Source organism: Artibeus jamaicensis, unplaced genomic scaffold (assembly GCF_021234435.1).
Source record: "Artibeus jamaicensis isolate MK-2021 breed Jamaican fruit bat unplaced genomic scaffold, CSHL_Jam_final contig_1998, whole genome shotgun sequence".
In the NCBI taxonomy this organism is placed as follows: Eukaryota; Metazoa; Chordata; class Mammalia; order Chiroptera; family Phyllostomidae; genus Artibeus; species Artibeus jamaicensis.
The window spans coordinates 5069201-5093270 of NW_026521407.1; the positions used below are offsets into that span (position 1 = coordinate 5069201).

At 43.1% G+C, this 24070-nt stretch overlaps 1 protein-coding gene across 2 annotated transcripts in view; it reads right to left on the minus strand.

Annotated features, from left to right (window-relative positions):
• The window catches only part of CA10 (carbonic anhydrase 10), a 449583-nt gene that overhangs the window by 396855 nt on the left and 28658 nt on the right, over positions 1-24070 (minus strand). The gene's annotated exons all lie outside the window — the stretch shown is intronic.

Below are 24070 nucleotides of genomic sequence, written 5' to 3' on the forward strand. Positions count from 1 at the left end.
ATGCCATTCCTGACAGCCATAGCATCCTTGGCTTTCAGAACAAAAAGTATCAAGCACAAAAGTGGAAAAATACACTAAGGGTTTTAAAGAACTCAGTCAATACATGCTTTCATCATCCAGGCCAGATTTCCCCCAGACCATATTCTGTTTAGAAAGTAAGCAAATGCTCTTTCATCATTAGGTCAATGCTCTGCAATTCTACAAATCTGCTTCTTTTGGAACATCTAGGGTCATGCAATTGTGAATTTCAAAAGGTAGGCACAACCAGATAGAAAAAGTCTGTGTGCGGTGGAAGCAAACACTCTGCCCTAATTTTCAAGGTCAAAAGGTAGGATTGGAAGATCGAAGGAGTTTGCATGACGTATACCAATATTGACCTTAGCTAAGTTTTTTTGTAGCTTGTATACATGTTTGTGTGTCCCTAGTATACTTACAGATGGCTGCTAGATGAAGGGATGTTGACCTAGGTGAGTGTACAATGTAAAGGTGTGATCACAGGGGTGAGAACAGGCTGACACTAGGTTTTGGCCTTGAGCTGAATTCAAAGGCGTTCTTAGTAGCCAAGAGTCAGCCAAGAGAAGAAATAATACATCATAATAGCTAATACTTAAATAGCTTTTATACATAGACACTATTAAACACTCAATGTGTATTGACTTACTAAGTTCACAAAGGCCCTCTTTAGTGTCAATATTACAGTCCCCATTTTATAGGTGAAGAAACCAAAGATTAGAGATGTCAAGTAATTTGCCCATGGTCTCCCTGGTGGTAGGTACTGCCACTGAGATTTACACTTGGCCAATCTGGCTCCCCAACCTGTGCTCTTAATCACTAGGTTTATTTCTTCTCAAAAGTTGGAGAATAAATACATGTTTTTTCTATAGAAAACTTTAATTTTAAAAAAAGAAAAAGAAGAAGAAAAGAGAAGAAAAAAGTCATCTTGAGATGGCAATGAGCTAACAGGTCAATAACACTGGAGAAATTGTTTTAAAAAGGGCGGGGCGGGGTAGGAAGCAGGAAGACTCCAGCAGACAGCTGAGACCACACTGAAGAATTATTCCTCATGTAAAGACAAAATCTCTCAGAGGGGCACTCACAGAAAGGACCAGATCACTGTCCGACTGTCACTGTCCTCCTGCCAAAATACTGTATCACAACTATTCAGAAAACTCTGAAGACATTCCTGTGAACAAAGCTTTACTGCACGGGTGGTTGATTCCTTCAGATGCATTTTAGAAGTGGAATTATTTGAGTCAAAGGGGAGAAATAAATCAATGGGCATTTCCATTCTAATAAAAAATAAGGCAAGGATGATTAAAATGATGACAAATAAGCAAAAGCTGCCATTTATTTAGTGATTTTTTTTATGCCAGACACCCTTCTAGGAACTTCAAACATACCATTTCACTCAATCAAAATGAATCTATAAAAGAGAAAATATCACAGAGCCTGATTTAAAAATATATAACTTGTCCATGGTCATGAGCTATTAAGTGGCAAATGCAGGATTTAACTGAAGCCTATTGGATGTTAAAACTCACAGGCTTTACTCTACTGCCAGGAAGCTCTGAACAATCAGAAGAGGAGGACTGGGAATAATAACTCTAACTACTAAAAAGGAATTGGACAAATTATTTGCCCATCATATATGTCAAATGAAACATGTAACTTCCAGTTCAACTAAGAAAAAAAACCCAAAAATGGAGAAAACAATTCAGTAGAGTCAAGAATGAAGAAAAGAGAGAGGTTAGAAAGGGTGCATAGAAAGAGATGGAGGGAGGAAATAAGACTTTGTTAGAAATTCACATGTTCAGATACCAAAACTTTACAAAGCTACAGTAATATGATGTGTTCTTGATGAGCAACTGGCAAGTAGATCAATGAAATACCGTATTTTGTTGTGTATAATGTGCCCTTTTTGGCCCAAAATTTTTGAGGGAAAAATAAGGATGCCCATTACACAGGGGGAGTACTGATTCTGTATCTATATAAACGTTTTAAATTGTTTTATTTATGGTTATGTGTTAAAAGTGTAACTCTAGAAAGCAATAATAATAACCATATGCAAAATAAAACCCTGGAATGTGATCATCGGTTTTGTTTCTAATATAAACAAATAAATAAATAATTGAATTAAAAACTAAAACGAAAGATTATTTTCCTGAAAGTTTGGGCCAAAAATGTGAGTACGCACCATACACAAGAGCACATTATCCATGGCAAAATACAGTCTCACTGATGGTGCTGAAATATTCCCTACCACATTTGTTAATAAGATATACTAATGAAAATATCAAAATACATGATGATGGAGTGAGTCATTTTCTAGGAAAATTGACTATGTGAGCAAAAAATTGTTAGCTATGTTTGTTACGATATCAATTCTTGATGGATTAAAAAGTTAAAAGTAACATAAAATGTAAAAAAAATAAGTAAATAAAAATTTTAATACTATTTTTTGGGTCAGAAATGAAGCAATTTTTAAGTTAACGAAGGTCACCTTCTTCCCCTAAATGACAACATTGTTTAATGCATCTAGGTAGACCAGCAGTCTAGCCCTCATAGAACATTCAGGAAAATGAAAACTCATGGCGGTCATGCCCCTATGGGAGATGCACGGTAACCTACGTTAAATCTGGGGTGCAGACTTGTGTAGACTTATGATGGGCTGGGGTTTCCTGAAGGAAAGATAGGGGGCCCCTTTGGAAGGTTAGCATGAGACAATGAAAACAAAGGTTTATGTAGAAAAAGCATTGGTTTCTGATGACACTTACAAGGAAACTTAAAAATAACCCAACATTGAACAACAAAGCATTAAGTAAATATATCATGGGACATTCATGCAACGCAGTATTAAATCATGTTTTTTGAAGAGAATTTGAAGACACAGAAAAATCCTCACCAAAAATTACTGTGTGAAAACAAGCAGAAAAAAGGGGGGGGAGTATATTGAAAAATGACCCAAATTTGGAGAAGAAACCATGAAATCTGGAAGAAAATTCAACTAGATGTTAAGTGAGGTTATTCCAGGTGGTAAGATTATGAAGTAAAGTTAATTTTCAAACTCTTATTTTTCTGTCTTTCCAACATTTTTATGTTGCAACATCTTACCACATGTATTTATTTTTTCATTATGATAATTTAAAAAATGTTATTAAAAATTTTAAAAGCAAAGCCTCCCACAGTGTGTTGAGCATCCCAGAATCAGGGACTCAGATTTCAATAAAGACCCAATGACTTCTCTTCTTAGTAGAAAGATAGGCCTCCCCAACATCAGTACTTCATTTTCAGACCTACAGATGAGAACGAGAAAACCCGGAGGACAGTCATTCCTGAGCATCATTTCTTACTCTCACACATTGGCCACTAGGCTGCTGGCTAAAGAATTCTCCCAATTCTTAGTATTCACCTTGACTCATGCATAGAAATACACACGTCAAATCAGAGAAACCTCCTGAAGGGCGATTTCTCACCAAGGCAGCCTGGACTGCTGTTTCCAGCCCTAAGCTCAGAGATCATGGTAACACTCTGGACTCTGTTTCAGTTTGCTCCTGTACGTGGCAGGGACCTGTCTGTGGGGGCCTCATTGTTTGTGCTACCATCGAATTTGCCAGAAGAGCTTAAATACTGTGAGCAAACCCAGAGGTTAACAGGGACAGCAGCTGCACAGTAACACGTGCCCTGGAAAGTCCCGCTCTGGGCACAGCTGATAAAGTTCCATGAAGCTCCCTGAATAACAGGTGCAGACAGAGGAGAGGTGGGGAGGGTGGGATAAATATCACCTGTGAAAGGTAAAGTCTATACTATTCATATTCTGATGCTTTTAAAATGTTGCACAAAACTCAGTGTGCTGATGTAGCTCTATGATAGGCATGAATTAAAACGTCTCTATCTCTCCCACTCTCCCTCCACCTCTGTGTCCTTCCGATTCTCTCTCTCTGTTTTTGTCTCTCTCTGCATGTATCTCTGTGTTTCTCTGAGCACCCTTGTCACTCTCTAGGTTTGCGTGTGTGTCTCTTTTTGTCTCTGTTTTTCTCAAATGTCTGTTTTGTCTCTTTCTCTAAACACCATCCCTTCTTCCTGTTCCTGGGATTTTTATAATATTTTGTTTATTTATTTTTAGAGAGAGGGGAAGGGAAGGAGAAAGAGTAGAGAGAAACATCAATGTGTGGTTGCCTCACTGTGTCCTCTACTGGGGACCTGGCCTGCAACCCAGGCACATGCCCTGACTGGGGATTGAACCTTTGCTTCACAAGCCCATGGTCAATCCACCGAGCTACACCAGCCAAGGCCTGTTCCTGGGATTTAAGCAAAAGAAGTTGGGGGTGACTAATGTAGCACCTACTTTGCCTGGCACTATGTTTATTACTTTATATACATTATTTTACTCAAGCAACTCAGCAACCCTAAGAAGAGGAAATGGGCTTAGAGAATGGTTTTCTCCAAAGCCACAGGTAAGTGGTAGAGATGGGGTTTGGACCCCCATGTGTCTGGCCTGTCTATGCACAGAGGATGGAGGTGGCTAATCAGCAGAAGCCCCTATGACCACTCTCTGCAGTAACACTGTCCTGGGTCTGTGGATGCACTTGGAGCGGGCCCATTCCTCTGTGATGGATGGGCTGATTCTTCCTCATCTATAGGCTGCGATATCAGCCCTCCAACCCTCTTACCTCAATTGTCTTCAAACCAACTCTTTTTAAATTTCCTTTGACCTGATTTTTGTTTCTAGAATAATTTAACCTTATCCTTCTAAAAGGTCTTCTAATGTCTAAGACCAAATGGCTATGACCTGGCCTTTACTGAACTTGTATTCTCTCCTTAACTAGCTTTGTCCTTAGCTTCTGTGATATTGTAGTGAACCACCTTCTATTTATTCTCCTTTTTAAAAAGGTAAAATTATATAAACATATATAAATGATATTTGATATATATATATATGTTTATACACATATATGCATTTACAGGTTCTGGCAAAAATAATGCTCCTGTTTTATGAGCTGGTAATCTATACCAAATCATTCATTACAAAATCATAAACATTCAATTCCATAACATAACAATATCACACTCAAGCACACTGTATGACATTTTGGGTGAAATGTTCATATTGCTGTCCATCTCGTGTGAGATGGCCCCACCAACCAACACAGTGGTGTTACTTCTGCCAGACCCTGTATATTATGTGTATGATATGTATTATTCTTCTTTCCCTTTTTAAATATGCATGTGAATATGCATATATATTATATACAATACACACAAACATATCAGAGCACCCAGTTGCTCTGGGTGCTAAATGAGAGCACCCAGTTGAGAAAATCAAGCATCAAAGAGCTCAGCATAAAGGAGATGCTCAATAAATATCTGTTGAATTAATGAATGAACCAACTCACAGTATTATTTCCCAATCTGCACCTCAGCAAATCTTCCACTCCACCCAGCTGGTGTAGCTCAGTGGACTGAGTGCAGGCTGCAAACCAAAGGGTTTGCTGGTTCGATTCTCAGCTGGCGCACGTGCCTGGCTTGCAGTCCAGGTGCCCAGTAGGGGGCATGTGAGAGGCAAGCACACTTTGATGTTTCTCTCTCTCTCTCTTTCTCCTTCTCTTCCCCTCTCTAAAAATAAATAAATAAAATCTTCCACTCCAGCCAACTAGGAAAGAACCGCTTCTACATGCAATGTGCTGTGTGTTTCCTTGTGTACACCAACAGACCCCATCTGAGATGCTTCCTCATCCTTTACAAAAGCACTCCACACCCTGGCTAAGTGACCACTAACCCCGTGAAAGCCCTATTAAGCCTGAAGCAATGGCTCCTCTTGGAATAGTTATAGCAATTTGTGTCCATTTGGCAATTTACCCTGTATTCTTCTGTACCTAAGTTTCAATAAGTGTTTGAATCATTACTTAACTTCTGTATTGTTATTTTACGCTTCCCTTGTCATTGTCTCTTCAATGGAGTGAGCCTTAGTCGTTTTTTTGGTCCTTACTATGCTTCTCTAACAAGATATCTTCAATACATGTTTAATTCATTAATATTTTGAGTGCAAGAGACAAATGCTTCTAATGATTACTAACTTTTATTTGACAGAATGGGGAAAAGGTGATAAGTAAATTTGCTGAGCTTCTTCTGTGTACGAGGTTCTTTACATGTATATCTTCTTTAATTTGCACAATGAGTTCATTAAGAAGGTTTTATCTCTTTTACTCATGAGAAAACTGAAGCTCGGATTTACTTATTCAGAGTTACACATCTGATAATAGGGAGGCTGGGACTTGAAACCAACATTCAACTAGAAAGTTCATGTATTTAAAATTATGCCACATTAAATGATAAGGCTTCTAGAAGAATAGATACGAAGTTATCTTCAGGATAGGCCAAGATTTCTTTAACAGGATGCAAATAGCCCTGACCACTGGGGGGAAAAAAGATTGATAAACTGAGTTTCATTAAAACCAAGAATTTCTGTTTATCTAAGGATGTTAAAAGGGCTAAAAGGCAAGTCACGGATTAGAAGATACATCCAGGTAGAAGACTTGTATCAAGAAGATATGAAACACTTTTACAAATTAATAGGAAAAAGACAAACAGCCTAATTTTTTAAAGTGGGCAAAAGATGGGAATAGGTCCTTCACAAAGGCTGACATCCAACTGTCCAATGAGTGTATGAAAACTTACTCAATGTCATGACTCATCAGACAAGTAAAAATCACCATGAAAAGGACATGGAGCAATTAGAATTCTCATTTGCAGCTGAGGGGAGTCTAAATGGGCAAGACTGCTTTGAAAAACTGTAGGCAGTACCTCCTAGTCAAAACTATAAATCCCACCTACTCTGCAACTCAGCAATTTCACTCCTGGATGTACATACAAAAGAAACCGGCGTGCGTGTCTTTTGGTAGTCACGCACGAGAACATTTACAGCAGCTTCATTCATCATAGCTAAAGACTGCAAACAACCAACACACCCTTGCACAGTAGAATGAATAAGTACATTTTTGTACATTCACGTGATGGTGTACAACACACCGGTGAAAAAGAATGAACAACTGGTATTCACATTACCAGGGGTGAATCTCACATGAAGAAGCTGAAAGGTGCAAGAAACAAGATACTTATTCAGAGTCAAAACTTTGGCTTGGGTCTACGCATCCTTTGGTTACCTGCATGATCTGGAACAAACCACTTAATTTACTAAGCCTTTTTGCCTCCTCGCCTCTAAACCCAGAATGCCACGATTTATCTCATGGGTGTTGTGAATATCTCATGGGATAACTACACTTGACAAGTACAAGGTTGACTTGGCTGCTGATATAGGGGTTCAGGAGCTGATGTCGGTGAAGAAGCAGGTCTAAGGGTCCCCAGTGCAGCTGGAAGACCTTGTCACTCTCCACCTGTCACATTTTCTCTGGACTACGTGTCCTTTTTGGAACTTGGTGTGTGTTCCCCCTGATGAAAACAGACCACCTGCTGTTGGGAAGGACTCAACAAGAAGCCGGTAAAAGGGCTGTAAAAGGCTTGGCTGGATGATGAACGTGGAACTCAGAACCTCATGTCTACCTTCTTTCTCTGCTCTTAGAGGAAGAAGTTCCAGGACACCCCGGCATGTCTGATCACAGAAGGGAGAGATTGGAACCTCCTGGGAGACAGCGAACAAGCTTCCAACAGAATCTAACTGATGCTCTTGTCCCCTCAACTCCCATGACAATCAGTTCCTTTTACTTTTTAAAATTCGTTACATGTTGTAAGATAGCTCAGGCAGTGATATAATAGACACCACTGTCTCCACCTTGTTTCAGAGGGGAAGTTGACAGTATGTTAAATATGCTAGGATCTCTTTTCTTTAAAAAGAAAGGAATTAGCCCTGGCTGGTATAGCTTAGTGGATTGAGTGCGGGCCTGTGAACTAAAGGATCACAGTTCGATTCCCAGTCAGGGCACATGCCTGGGTCGCAGGCCAGTTCCCAGCAGGGGACATATGAGAGGCAACCATACATTGATATTTCTCTCCCTCTTTCCTTCCCTTCCCCTCTAAAGATAAATAAATAAAATCTTTTAAAGAAGAAAGGAATGAAATATTACTTGTAGAGATGAAGTTCCACCCACTCCTTTCTCCCTACCTCCCTCTCTCCTTGAGCAAGAACCTCATGTATGAAATGGGTGTAAATCAGTTGCCTACATCCTTTTGGTTTTTTACCCTCAATTCTCATATACTATTGCTTGGGGTATCCTTCAATTAACTAAAATGTATCCAGTCATATCCATCCTTTCAAACTTGATTTTCTCACATTGCCATCTCCATTCATTCATTTTAACTGCTGTGTAGTATGCCATTGTGCAAATTATGACGGATTTGTCCATTCCCCCACTAATAAATCACTGGATCCCCCTTTTTACAGATTTCAAATTGTACTGCAGTGAATATCCTCGTTTTGATCTCCTTGTTTTTAAAAAATACCTAAAACAGAGGCCAAAGAGCAGAACTGCTGAATTGCCAAGTATGCCTATGTTGAATTAAATTAGATCTTTCTAAAGTGCTTACAACAATTTAAACCACCATAGCCTGCGCTCACAGTTGGTGAAGTCAGTATGCTGCTGTGATTTTAATTTCTCCCGAATCCCAGTGAGGCTGAGCAAATTTTCGATGTCTGTATGGCTATTTGAGTTTCTTAATCTATGCATAGGTTTGTTTATACCGTTTGTACATTCAGTGATTTACTAGATTATTTGAATCATTCTGGTGTCAGGGAATTTGACATCTCCCAGGGAGGCCCAATCCATTTTCTCTCACCCCTAATTTTCAGAAGTTTCTTCTTTTAAGTTAAACCCAAATCTGCATGCTATTTCCATCCAGTGCCCTGGTTTGCATTCTAGGAGGACACAGAGAAGTCCCTTTCTTTCCTGTGACTGCCTCTCGTATTTATTTGTACCCTCATTCATGCGTCCCTGCATTCCTTCATTCATTTTAGCAAACACCAATTAATGACGCATCAAGGCCAGAAATAAGACCTGGCCATGCCCTCAAGAAAATATGGTTTAGTTGGGGAGGCAGACATTGAATCAATTAATGACACCATGGCATGGTAAGCCCAGGAACAGCGGTACGTACAAGAAACAAGATTAGGACAGAATACGGGTGATTTCCACAAATATGCACTGTTTGCCACACCATTTATTAAACTATGTGGGGGGACCCAAAAATTACCTTCTGCAGGGCAGACCCTCTGTAGTACAGGCTTCCCTGCTAGGCGAGTGTTCTAGGAACCCATCTGTGTTAGTGCACCAGGTGGTGTTGTCGTGAGAGGCTGTGTCTGGCCTCAGCAAATTGTTTTGAAGACTTTCAATGTGTTTGCCCATTTTGTGACGGGTGATTTACGAGCACACCTGCCCACAACTGTGCTGAGTGTTCGGCAGTTTTTGACTAAAACCAAGCATGACCCCGTGCCCCAGCACCCCTAGTCACCCGATCTCACCCCAAATGACTTTCTGTTTCCCCGGATGAAAAAGTCCCCAAAGGGAAATGTTTGCCAATGTGGAAGGGGCGAAACACAAAATGGCAGAAGCGATGAATGAGACATTGGAAGGGTGTGTCTGAGAACCTCAGCTCACTCGAGCACTGCTTTAACTTAGTGACAGACATCTACACAGGCTGCAGAAGCTCAGGGGCATTGCCAGAAGCACACTGGGTTAAGCTTCTCTATAAACTCATCTGATTGAGTAACAACCAGGCTGCAAACTTATTAACCTCCAAATTACTGTGGGTGCAAAGTTATATGGTGCTACAAAAATATACCTGCACAAATGAAAGGTGAGAAAGACCTTTAACCTCAGGCCTTACTAGAGGCTTAGGGGACTTAGATCAGTATGTCCCTCATATGACACATGCCAAAAAGCTGATGTGACATTGGGCTGGGTTATTAGCAGTGTTGTGTCAAAATTAAGGGGGGTGTTAGTCCCATTATATTCCAAGCTGGTGAGACCCTTGCTACTCAAAATATGGGCCTCAGTCTAGCAGCACTGTCCTCACCAGGCTAGACGGATTAGAGGAGGGGCCAGCAAAGGAATATGAGGAGTGGCTGGCTTAAAAAAAAAAAAGGAAGAATGGAGATGTAGAGTCTTGTGAGCTCAAAGATGTGGTTCAAGGAGGCTGTGGCCTGCTGTATCTACTGCTGCCTTAAGGTCATGGAAGATAAATTACAACAGGGCATTGCTCACCAAATTTGGCAATACAGAGATCAGTGGTGAACTTGACAATAGCAGCTCCAGCTGAGTGAGGGGGAGAGAAGCCTATCAGGTGAGCTGAGAAGAGAATGCTAGCAACAAATTGGAAATAACTTGAGATTTTGTGTGAAGGGAACAAAGGGAGTAGTAGCTGGCGGGAAACAAGAGATCATTTTTTAAAATCCTCACCAAGGACATGCTTATTGATTTGAGAGAGAGGGGAATGACGAGAGAGAGAGAAACATGGATGGGTTGCCTCTCATACGTGCTCCCACCAGGGACCAAACCTGCAACCCAGGTATGTGCCCTGACTGGGAATTGAACCCACAACATTTTGGTTTATGGGACGACTTTACAAGGAACAAGGCCACACCGGCCAGGGTGAGATCAATTTTTAATAGCAGATCTGAGAGCATATTTGTATGATAACAGAAATGAGATATAATTGCTGGGGCAAAGACCTTAAGAAGATGAAAGTGATGAGGATCCAGACCGAGAGTGTAAAGATTGGTCTCCAATAGGTGCATTGACGCTGTCTCCATAGAAACCAGAAAGAAAGCTAAGAGACAGGGTATGGATGCAGATAAATCATTTCAGCATCAAAAAGATGAAGGGTTCCTTTCCTGCTCCATTCTCTCTATGTTTGAGATCAAAGAAGTGCAACCCATTTTCAAGCGCAACAGCACTCTCAAGAAAAGCAAACAAGCCAACATCTGGCATGACCCCCCCTACACCCGCTCACCATAATTACAAATGAAAACAAATAACTCTATGTAAAAGTGAGTAAGAGAGGTAAGCAGCTTCTAACCAGAGAAATCAGGGAGAAGACGCATGATGTCCCCAACAGCATTTAAACTTCTAGCAATGCTTGAGGTACGTTCCATTATGTTCCCTTACTGACAAGGCCCTCTCCTCATTCCCTGCCTCTCCTCCGGGTAAGTTGAGAATATCACTCAACCTTCAAGGCTTATCCTAAATATCTCCCTCATCATGGATTTCCTGGCATCTATCCAACGCCTTGCTTTGCACCTGTCTTGCCCTCCTTTGATTTCTCATCTTGTCACAGCACTTCGCAGTCTTCCTTGTGCTGTTTTATACTCTTCCAGGGAAATAATAATGTCACAATTGCCCACTTTGCCTTCTTGGTATTTTTCTGCTACAACTCACATGTCAGCTGTTCCCTTGTCCACACAGCTTTATTCTCTTTTGGTTAGAACATCAAAACAGTTACAAACTCAGACCTTTAACATCCCCACAAGAAATTTAGTCTCAACAAGCCAGAGAAGGCACTAAGCCAGGGCCACCATTCAGTTAGCAGGGTCTTTCGGGTGCATGTCTACGTCCCCTGGTAATGAGACATGGGGGAGAATTAGATGCCCGCCCCTCTCACCTGGCCACCACATGGTATGTTGCAATGTCAACATGTCTTCCACTGATTTCTACAACACACACAGACCTTTATGCATGAGCATGAACACAAGAGTTCACATTTTTTGCTAGCTGGTTGAACACCATCTCTCTGTTCTTTGAGGCATGCTCAAAGGATCCATGTATGAGAGGGTTCCTTGAGCCAAATGGGACATTACCTTGGCAGCAGAATCCAGCCAATCTACTTGGAATCAGGTAACCAAATCCTCTGTTACATAGCTGGAGGTAGGGCTTAACTGGAGCCCTAAGCTGAGGGCAATGCTGGAAAGGAGTGTAACCCTTTGGGACTGGCTAGACCCTCATAGTTCATTCATTCCAAGGCAGCAGTGCTCGCATGATGCTTCTGGCCCACCACGTCTTGACTGCCATGCATTGTTTTAATAAAGAAAATCACTACTACCATCTCTCTGTTAACCATCAAAGGTGCTAGATGCAGATTTAGATTTGGAGAGCTGACTCCTTGTGGTTTCTGCCTTTGAACTGTTGATGCCTAGTCATGGCTCTCAAAGTCTACCTGCAGGGGTGTACACTCCTTTCCAGGACACTTCAAGTGTTAGCTGCTCCCAGGGTATGGAAAAATTAAAATATATAGGACAGGGTTTCAGTAGGAATGTTCTGAAGTAAGTTACAGACACTCAAGTTCATGAATGAAAAGTAAGTTACAGACACTCAAGTTCATGAATGAACTTGAGTGTCTGTAACTTCCCCTCTCTCCTCCTTTCTCTCCCGTTATTTTATTCTTGGTAGTGTGTGTGTACTGGAGAGTGATGGAGTCATGACAAAGGATCGTATTTTGTAATGCACAGCATTTCACCATAAATTAAAATCCACAGGACATTCTGTTCTTCAAAATCCCTCTTAGCTTCACTCCCACCTGCGGCTCTCTTCTCCTGGATCCTATCTGCTCCTGCGTGAGATCTCAACTTCCTTTCCTAGGTACTGTGCTCCCTGCATAGCCCTCTCTTCCTCACTCATCTTCCTCACTCAAACCCAAACACCAAGATTCTCAGGCAAACAAAGGCTCTTCCAGGGAACGGAGGCCTGGCCTCATTCCAAGGCTGTTGGTGGAACATCTTTAATTACTTAATGTGTCCTTGAGGTCTCCACCCTCCCACTCCTTTACTGCACAATTTCTCTGAGAATTCCTCCCAAACAGATACACTGTTCTTCTCCTCGAGAAGAATGTTGGGAAATAACATGCTTTCAACTGCATTCCAGATTTCAGAATGAGAAATCGCTCTCAATTATTAAGCCCAACCAAAGTCAAAAATAGATTTTATCCCAGATATATCCTCACCCTTCTCCCTCTATGGAAATCACTTACTCTTGACATGTATAGAATATAAATAGTGCAAGGCTCTCATGTATTCCATTTTTACCCTTGCTGTCCACATGTCCTCATCACACTTTTTACAATTTCAGATAAATATTGAGGTAAAATTGACAACATTGTATGATAAGTGTATATATTGATTGCATTGACTGAACATGCATATGCATTGTGACAGGTCTCCCCATCTAGTTAATTCACATAGGAATCATCTCACATATTACTTTTCTTATTTTTGGGTGAGAATATTTAAGTTCTATGCTGTTAGCATAGATTTTAAGTATACGATACCATGTTATCAACTACAGTCATAATGTTTTACATTAGACATAATTAGACATTCTTCATCTTTTAGCTGGAAGTCTGTACCCTTTTACCCACTTCTCCCCACGTCCCTCATCTCCTATCCCTTGGGGTGAATGTAAAAAAAGACAGGCTCCTGAGCCCCACCCGAGACACTTGAAAGTAGCACGCTGCCCTGGCTGCACAGGACCCTCACCTGATGCTCAGCCTCTCAACGCCAGGGTTTCCGGTTCCATTGTTCTGGGGCAGGGGCAAATGGGCTATTTAAAAAGAAAAAGCGTCCCAGGTGATTCCCGTTAGTGATCAGAGTCAAATCTCTAGAGTGGGGTAAAAGACTCGGTTCCCAGGCAATGCTCAGACTCCGCCCACTTCCTCCAAGTTCTCCCGCTCTGGAACCAGACCCAGGCTCACATCCTCACTCTTGCACCTGCTGCCGTTCTACCTTCAGGAAAGCATGCAACCGCTTGCTCACCTCTGAGACGGTGATGACCACAGCACCCTCTGCAGAAGTGTGCATGGGGGCTCAGTGAGATGTGAATCACCCTGCCTAACAGGTGGCACGCAGCAAGCTCCGTGCAGTGGGAGCTGTTATGATTAGCATTGTAAGCATTTACTCGGCCCTCATTGTGGGCAAGCATTGTTCATTCAGATACATAAAGTGGCATAGTCCTGGGCCAATTACTTAACCTTCCTGCACATCAGCAGATTCTAAACAGCACCTGTGGATCAAACGTATCTTGAGGATTCAAGGAAATAGTGTACCTAAAGTGTTTAGTAGAGTCCTGGTACTTAGTAAATGTTCAATAAATGTCAGACGTTACAACAGCACATAAGAGAATTTCCATAAAGGGGAATATTTCTTTAGGATTTTTAATACAGTTATTATCCAAGAAAATGGTTTCAGCGTGGCTCCTTCAATGAGGCCAAATGTCTTACTCCAATGTATTCGTTTTTCCAGCGTCCAGCACCGTGGCTGGCACACCGCAGGGGTTCCCCCATGCTCCCTGAATCTGTGAATGAAGGAATGGCCAGGACATTTGCATTTGCCTTGATGTTCATTGATTTTTGCCCAGGTCTCAAGACTGTGGAAACCTCACTGACCACGGGGCCATCCATCCTGTTTGCGAATGCTGCCAGGCTGCCCAGGGCTCTCACCAAGAACAGCCGTAATTTATGCTGCCCGAGGAGCCGGCCAGGGAGGCGGAATCCTCCATTGCTGATTTGTTTATCGGCAGAGCCCTTGGAAATGGAATAGGGAGGAAGAGGGAGGTATAAAGAATGAATGAAGAGCTACTCCCCGTCACATTTGATATGAGGTCCTTTCACTCTGGCAGAGCATAGCTTTTTGCTGTTGTTAACATGAAAGCTCTACACATGTTACCAAAATGCATGGCAAGCCTCATGCCTGTGCCTTCTACCCGATGGCCACCAGCAGCTGGACAGTGATGAGGGGCAAGTTGCCTGGCTTTCAGGGGCTTAGTTGTTGAACTGTGTAGGCTGTGCCATAACTCCACAATACTCCAGTGAATGGTGAGTGACTACTGTATAGAAAGCAAAATGTGTTGCTCCACTTAGCGGGTATTGATTAAAGGGTTTGTTGTAAAGCATTCAGGCTAACTTTGTTCTTTGTTTTATTTATTCACATCCATACATTAATTGAAAGCCCAACAGCGCAAAAGATTGTATTAACATGATCGCCCTCTACTGGCCACAAGATGAAGTACATCCCTGGCTTTGCCCATGACCTGCTAAAACCAAGGCTATTTTTTGGAAAGTACTGGGTTTTTAAACTCCAATATACTTTCTACGGATCAATCATGAATGTAGTAGAGAGACCTATGTGTATTAAATCTCCCACTGTCTGTGTATTTTGCACATTCTGCTTCCTGAAAGGAGATCATGTGACTCTACATTTGGTGATTTAGAAAGAAAAAGGGCCAGGGGACAGAAGACACAAGTTCACCTCGGCCTGTTTTCTCCTCTTTAAGAGGAAAAGGCTGAGTAAGACAGGCCCCAGGATCCCTCACAGTCTCTCCAGCTGCTGTGTGTAGATCCCGCAGCCCAGGTTTGGGGCCCTGAGATGTAGTCCTGACTCTGATTTGTATTCTTGCTACAAAGTAAGCAAGGAAGGAGACAGAATTTCTAGGTTTACTTTGAATTCCGACATGAGATGACTAGGTCATACTAAGCCTGAGCACGTATACAAATGACAGAGAGACAAATTCTTAGAGGGATAATTCCCATTAAAGCCCTTTATGTGCTTCTTCTTCCCCTTTGAAAATTTTCTAGGAAACACAGGGTCTATCCTTACGTAGCTACTCACACCTGTAACAGAAACCACTGCCTCCACGTGAACAGTTGGAATGCACCCTGGCATTTTTATTGTCTAGAAAATAAAGGAGGAAAAAAAGGCCCTTCAAGTCCAAGGAAGGATAGCTGCCTCTGAGAGCCTATGTAGAAACGTTCTGAAAAAAGCTGGACAACTTCCCTCCACAAAGATTTGCAATGTCATCGGCAACTTTTTGCCTCCATCAGTGAGTGCTGGACTCCCCTGTTCCTGGTAACAGTTCAAAGGAGGCATCAGCTGAGGCAAGATGAGGATGGTGAAATCCTCCATCTTTGAGGCAGACCGGGAGAGCACTGAAGAAACTCAGACAGAGCAAGGCAATGCTTGGAAGAACGTCCATTTTTCTTTTTCTCCATTTTTCTTTCTTTCTTTCTTTCTTCTTTCTTCTTTCTTTCTTTCTTTCTTTCTTTCTTTCTTTCTTTCTTTCTTTCTCTCTCTCTCTCTCTCTCTCTCTCTCTCTCCTTCTCTCCTTCTCTCCTTCCTTCCTTCCTTCCTTCCTTCCTTCCTTCCTTCCTTCCTTCCTTCCTTCCTTCCTTCCTTCCTTCCTCCCCTCCCTCCCTCCTCCCTCCCCCCCCCCCCCCCTCTCTCTCTCCCTCCCTCCCTTCCTTCCTCTCTCTCTCTCTTCCTTCCTTCCTCTTCTCCACTCCTCTCCTCTCCTCTCCTTCTTTTCTTTCTCCCACAAGGGAAATGGAAAATGCCACAGAAATCATTATAAAATGGATTGACCTAACAATGATCTGGCCTAGTGAAAACATACCAAGTTACAAGAATTAAAAACATAAATAATAACTAGCTTGTGTTTAAGTAGCCATTTAGTCCACCGGGCACTTTCCAATGCTTATTTTTATTTGTTTCTTAACAGAACACTGGGAGGGGCGTTGATTGGCACATCATTAGGCCCATTTTGTAGATGCAACAGAAGAAATTATATACCTTGCCTTTAAAGACCAAGTCCCATAGGTAATAAGCACCATTCCCAGATATTTAAAATCATGTTATAATAGATGTTCTGAGAAAAACATGCAACCCCCCCTAAGGATATTAGGGTTGTATTAGGTATGTGTACATATATGTCTTCTTTCCAAGGAGAGCAAGAGGGAAACAAACCATGGGTTGCAGGGAAAACTCAGAGCATCAGAGCTGGGAAAAGAAATCTTTGAGCTTGATTCTGCCCTGACTTCTCCAAAACCGAAGTTCTATTCAGGTGATGACCACCCAGAATGTTGCTTGGACACTTAAAATGCACTGCATGGGAAACATCACAGGGAGCTGCAATCCCTGCCTCGCTGGAAGCGAGCTATGCAGATAATGCAGATTAGATTCTGTTCTCTGTGAGGCCTGTGGACCAAATGGCAGCTATTGGTTCCCATGGGTTAGAAAATAACGGCAGGAAACTTCACGTGGGTCACGTCCAATCCCATGAGCAAGTCTTTAAACACAAAAAATCTATCAGCTCCAGTTCAAAATATGACCCAGATCTCATCGCTCTCTCCATCTCTGCTATCACCGGACTAGATGAACGGTCCCAACAGTCCACGGAAGGTATGTGTTGTGACCTTCGGGGCAGCCAGTTGCAGAGAAGAGCATATCAAAGAGGGGTCCTCTGCCCAGCTGACTATTAAGGAATTTGAGGCCCTGTTCCTATTGTCTCTGGAATTGGGAGTCAACATGTCCCCTGTCCCCTTGGGTACCGTGTTCACAAGTTTTATCTGCACCGGGCTGTGTAGGAGCTCATAAGACAGAAGAATGTGCACTCATCCCGCCTCCATGTCACCCACATGACTCTTCTGCAAGTACAGAGCTTAAAATACACCAGACTAGACACCAGCGTGAGTCCAGCTGGAAAAATGGAGAGATCAGCATGGTGTTTGTGTAAGCATGTGATGAAAATCTCTGCAGTCATGCTTTTCAACCGGGTATGAGCTCTGCCTTCTCTGAATGTCCGTAATCTTTCTTGCATCTCTCTGATAATAGTTTTGCATTTGCTGTCTCCACCTACTGAACTGGAGGCTCCCGCGGGCGGGGAGCACATGTGGTCCTGGGTCTTACTCAGCTCAGACGGCTGGCTGGAATGAGGCCTATGGGGTCTGACCAACCTGTCTTGGGAAGTTGGCTCTACTAACAAGGGGGACTCTTTCATTAACCTCTCTGAGCCTCAATGTCAACTGTAAAACAGTTATGGCACAGATCAAATGAGGTAATACAGGTAAAATGGCTCAGCCAGTGCCTTGCCCTAGTAATGGATGCAATTCATGATGCAGTACTGTGTCTTAAGTTGGGCTCTCCAGAGGTAAAATCTGAAATAAGGATTTGAAGGCTGGTGTTTTAATTGAAGGAGAGGTCTCGGGAGCAAGGGAAGTGAGGGAAGTGAGGTAGGGCAGGAGGAGGAGCAAAACTGAATATCCAGCTTCAGCAGGATCCCACAGGGAGCTCTGGAGTATAAATTGCACCACAGAGTTGGTTCCACCTGGGAATGGATCCAGCTTCTTGTGCCCTCCCCGCACCGTCCAAGCCCTGCTTGGAGTCAGTCAATTACTGCCTACAGGCTTCCCCTGGGGAGCAGAGGAAGACTTATCCTCCATGGCCAAACTGTCGCCACTGAACGAAGACCAATGCTCTGGAGAAGAGGGCAGCTGTGAGCTGACAGCTGCCAATATTCATAGCAACCGTGTACAGGAGGGATGGACAGGACACCAACATCACCCACTCTACTATGCTTATTATATTGGTAAGTCCCATATCTAGGTTTGAGCATTTGATATGATGGGGACTCATAAATAGTTGCCACACTGAATGAAACTAAAGGATCCCAATTGTGGAGAGTATGCAAAACTAGCGTGAGTAGCTCATGCCTCAGTCACAGGTCCAGAATCCCTGGAGAAAGCACCCCCATTTCTCCCCGTCACTGGCCCTCATAATTACCAAGGCTGCACACCCCTAAATTTCTTGCTTGGCACACTGATTATGTCTGAAGCTAACTTAACTGTGAATTTCCCTGCTTCCCTTGTTTCAGAGATTTTCTGGTGTTAATTACACCTACGCTTACATCCAAATATTTCATTGTGATGCAGATTATACTTGTAAGCGCATGAATTATTCTTCGAAGGCAAAAAAGAATTAACAATGTTTCACCACTCACTGTGACATGTTTCCAAGCACGTAAGTGACAAATGCACTTTTAAATGATGTACTTTTTCTTCTCCTTGACATGCGAGGACCCAAATTTAAAGAGATAGAAGATGTAAAGGCATCACCTTCTGGATCTACTGATGTCATGCTTGGATTTCCATCTCCATCAGCAAATGCATGAATAAGTAATGTGTTCAGGTCCCAGTACCTGCTCACATTATATTGTATCAGCAGACTTACACTTTGAAACACCATTAAGACAATCCCCAGGCACCCAGGGAAGGGGTGGGGGAGGAGGGAGAGCTGGGCTAGTCATTAATAGGAGTGGGAAGAAGCATTTTGTAAATTACAAGGTGATTTACAAAGGTCAATTCGTATTATTAATATGAATTCTTCTAGCATCAACCTAGTGTTCAATGCTCTCCAAATCCCCTGACACCCACATCTCCTTCTGAATTAATCAGCCCTTTCTAAAGATTTTGCTTCTGTTCCACCAACTGGGGACAAATATAAATGAGCCCAACCAGGTTGAGTGACCACTTCTTTCCTTGCATTTTCATCAGAAACTCTGTTGGTAGGGACCAAGTTGAATTCAGAAAATGAATCCCAGCAAGTGCTGGGAGAATCTTAGGAGCAAGTGGTCTCTGGCATTCTATGACAAGGGAACAGGGACTTTGGATACCAGCTGACCATCACGGAGTCAAGGAAATAAGTGTCTGACCACCCATTCTCGAAAGATTCCATGGAAATAAGTGTCTGACCACCCATTCTCAAAAGATTCCATAGTGTGAAACAAATGGGTCTGTTGCCCTCCTCTGTCAGATTTCATTTTAGTTCTATCAGGACCACATGGTCCTTGAGAAAGGAAGAAAAAGGAAAATAACCATACCCGCTCTTTGGTATGGATAATCCACAAAATAATTGATCTCTCACATGTGTATTCACAGTAATGGGAAAGGGGGGGGCGACTCTAATTTTGGAAGAGCAAATATAATTGAGTTCTAGAATTGGGGCTGGCAAAGAATGGGCCAAATCTGGCCCTTTGTCTGTTTTTTCTAAACGGGTTTTATTGGAACAGCCATGCCCATCACTTACATTTCCTCTGTGACTGCTTTTATGCTACAATAGCGGAGTTGCGCAGGTGAGAGACAGACCACCTTGGCCCACAAGGTCAAGGCTATTTGCTGTCTGGCCTTTTACAGAAAATGTTTGCCGACCCTGTTCTACAGTCAAACTCCTTGGGATTAAATTCTGGTTCTCTCACTTATTAGTTCCACTACCTTGAGAAAGTTCTTCAGTATCATTATCATGAGGACATGAGTACTACCTACCGAATATAGGGTTGATGTGAAGATTGAATGCGTTACAATATTCAAAGTGCCTAGAACAGGGTCTAGAATGTATAAATGAATCAGTAACTGTTAGCCATTATTGTTATGAGCTGCAAGATCAAACTTCTCCCCTCCCCCCACAGACATCAGGGGCTCTCCTGCCAACTGGGGACAGGACCGCTGGCCACCTTTCTCCCTTTCCCATACATAAACATGAGCTGTCTTTCAGACGTAACCCACCGCGAATGCGGACAGATCCCTTTCTAAGTAATCCACAGCAGCCGTGTACCAGGGAAACCATTTTCTGCCTTTCCTCACTTTATTCCTGGAAGAGAACTTCAACCAAAACCTCATGCGGAGACGTCAAACCTCCTTCCTCTGACTCCTACGGAGATATTCAATGGCCAGCCTGACAACTCTGACAAAATAACGAGTTTATTTTCCCAACCAACAGCGTTTTCTCACCTTTAAAATCAATTAGGGGCTCTGATTGTATGATCCAGGGACTACGCTTTAAAACGCCAGCCCTGGATTCCTAAGAGGGCTTATTAGTGTGTACAGATCAGCTGCTCAGGATGCGCAGACGGCTCAGCCTCCGTGAGGTAGGAATGTAAGAAAGGCAGGGCAGGTCCTTGAGAAACACAGGTGGATGAGCAGGTTACTTCTCTCTCTCTCTCTCTCTCTCTCTCTCTCTCTCCCCCCGCTCCCCACTCCCTTTCTCCCACCCTCTCTTTCTAGCAGCGTTCAATAATACAAGGCAGCTTGTCTTGAGTAAAAAAAAAATTATATTGGCACCAATACGTGCAAGGCACAGCCCTGGGAACCATGGGAAAGAAATGGTAAGGTGTAATTCCCGTCCTAGGGAGTTAATAATCCACTCGGGAATACAAAACAAGCCCATGAAAAGTTAAACAGCAATTAGTGAGCTCAATGACTCTACAAGACAACAATGGAGAAGACACTGCCATGTGGTAATTAGTTGCTAAAGGCTTTCTCCCGATAGTTAGCGTTACAGAAATTTCAGAGGAGAGTAAGATCCACATGACATGTGAATGTGTTAAGCAAAACAGGAGAAAACGGCCCTCCTACTTCCTCCTACTAAACGCAGATAAAGCGCCAACGTTAAATATGTATTTACATTTCAAGTGAGTAATTTAAGGTGTTTTGTCTAAAAGGAACACGAATCAACCAACTTCCCAGACTAACCACGTATGTTCATCGGCCACTGAACCTTGTCTTCTAACGTCAGTTGTAATGTTCGTGGAGGAAACATGAAGGTTGGACCAAGAGACTCATAAGGAAATCAGGACACATGGAGTTTGGTGAAGCCCTGAAAAAGGACAGCTCCCACAGCCAAGGCGGGAGGAGGGCAGGGGTCCTGAACAGCATCGAAGGAGCCAAAAGCTGATGGAAGAGAGCAGAGCTCAGAATCAGAAGGAATAAGCAGGAGTGGCTGAGTTCCAGAATGTCCTAGAAAGACCCAGCTGAAACACCTGCAAGCCAGTCTTCTGAATGCAGCTTCTCCATCATCTTCACCAAGTCACTTCACTGTGGGCATCCTTATTTCCTAGATGTTTGGGAAAGGGGTCTATTCCTAGATATGTCACCAAATTCCAGCTTAACCATTCACCTGAGTTCTATCCCTCTGGGACCCCCGATGCCCTAATTTTGGTGGTGTGATGATCTGATTATACAAAATCCATAGCACAGTGGTGAAGAACACGGCTCCAAGACCACACCGCCTGAGTTCAAACCCCAGTTCTGCCTCTATGATCTTGAGCAAGTTACTGTCCCAATGGGGAGGATAACATTGAATTCACAGTGTTTGTTCTAGGGCCACATGAGTTACTACATGTCAGGCTTTTAAAAGCATCCCTGGCATATGGCACCTGGTAAGGGTATGTTGTCACACCCTGTCCTTGTGTTCCTTTGTTCCTTAACCTGCCATCTACCGGGGCAGCCCTGCTCCTTCCCTGGGACCCACGCTGGCCCTACAGAGAAGGAGAGAACAAGTCAGAGTGTATTTATTTCGTAATCTTGTTTCTGGGCTTGTGTGTATCTTCTCCAGCCTGAGTTCCACCTAGGGGACCTTGCGTTAGTAACTTGATTCTAAGCTTCTCCTCCTTCTACCTGTCAGGTCCTGGGTTCAGAGTGTCCCAGTTTTTCTCTTAGGGCACCCTTTGTGTGGGCCCATGTCAGCCATTCTGAGAACTACATCCAGTTTTGCATCCCAGGCCCCCTCCTGCCACCGTGTCCCTCTGGTGCCATCTCTGCCCCCATCCCGGGGTCTTGTCTACAGCATGACTGCCAAGGGATGACTGCATGTCCACCTGGATGTCTTCCATTGTCCTGTTTCCCCATCACCTTCTGTGCCCCCGAGACTCTGACTGGCTTCTGCACCTTTGCACTGTGGTGCAGCCTCCCACCACTCAGGCACTGTCAGAGCTCTCCTTGCAGAGGGGGCCTGGAAAGGCTGGACCACCATCTACTCTGCAGGCTTGGTAGCAAGGCACTGAGAGTCTCCCACAGGCATTCTCCCAGGATTCACCTTCTCTGAATCACCTGAGAGTCAGTTGGCTGGTTTAACAAAACGAGGGGACAAGGAAGATGATCAGAGCTCTGCTCGATTCTGCCATTATTGGCAAAACTGTTCATTCACATTAAAGTAGGAAGAAGGTGTAAGTGACCAGGCATATTGCTTCAGGAAATCTGACCGCGGCTCACAGGAACTGCTGCAGAGTGTGCGTGCAGACCCAAGTTGCTGAACAGCCCTTGCGTGGATCACTCCCCAATGCTTAGGTGTGGGGAGCCATGAATTCATGCCATAATTTTCACCGGAAAGGGACCTTCATAGAAAAGAAAAGGGAATTGCAGCCTCTCAATAAACATCCTTTAGCAATGCCATAAAAGGAGAAAAAAAACAACGGCATTCCTGTTTTTCTTACATACACACTCACACACACATACACACTCACACACACGCGCCAGGCAAAATAACATGCTGGATATTAATTTCTAATCACTGTTAAGAAAGCACCAAGTGCACCACACCAACTTGCAGCTAAGAACACACAGCAGGAGTTTTGTTACAAAAAGAAAGCCCCGCTGTCTCCCAAACAACATGCCTGCGCCTGCCCACACCTGTGCTGCCCTCCCTTCCACCCTCCTCCGGGAAGCTGTAGGCAAGAAGCTGGTCATTAGGAGCCTTAACCTACTCACTCCTCCCCACGTCTGGTGCATCTCTCGGAATGTGGCAGTTACTACCCTAGCACTGGGATCCACAGACCAGAACCTCTCCCACAAACACACGTCTTGCTTTCACTCCCTGGCAAATATCCCTTTAGAGGCACCTCAATAAGAATTACCCAAATAGACCATGCAGCCTGGAGAGGGAGAAAAGAGAGTTTTTCTTTTTCTTTTCTTTTTTTAAACAACAGGCAAATGAGCCGCAAAGTCAAATATGCATAAAGAACCCACAGATGCTAGGACTAGAGTAATGAAAGGGGGGCAAAATAGAAAAGGTGTGTCCCCAAATCCAGCAAAAGAAGTGGTTAACATTACCATTGTAATGCACTAGTTTAAAAAATCAAAGTGCATGCAAATCCATGTCTATTTACAAAAAAAATCCACTGTCAACAAAATGTCAGAATTTGCAATAAAGACAAAATCTGACAGTGTAACGTATGTTAGTGATATGTGCTACGATGGAAAACAGTGGCGATGAGTTGGCCCTGCTCTCCTGGACAAACCCAGGAAATCTCTCTGAAACCTGGTGTTGTTGCGGTTCGTACAGTGGCGTTCATCATATCTGCGCTAACCAGCTGGCTGGTGACAACCAGGTTCATGTATGCGGACGTATGAATGGACTTTTGAATACACACCAAGTATAGACTATTATTATTATTATTATTTTTAATTTGATGTAGTGTGGTCTCTTTGCCCTCCCCAAGAGCCAAGATGTGAATTTTTAAATTCCATCCGCCAT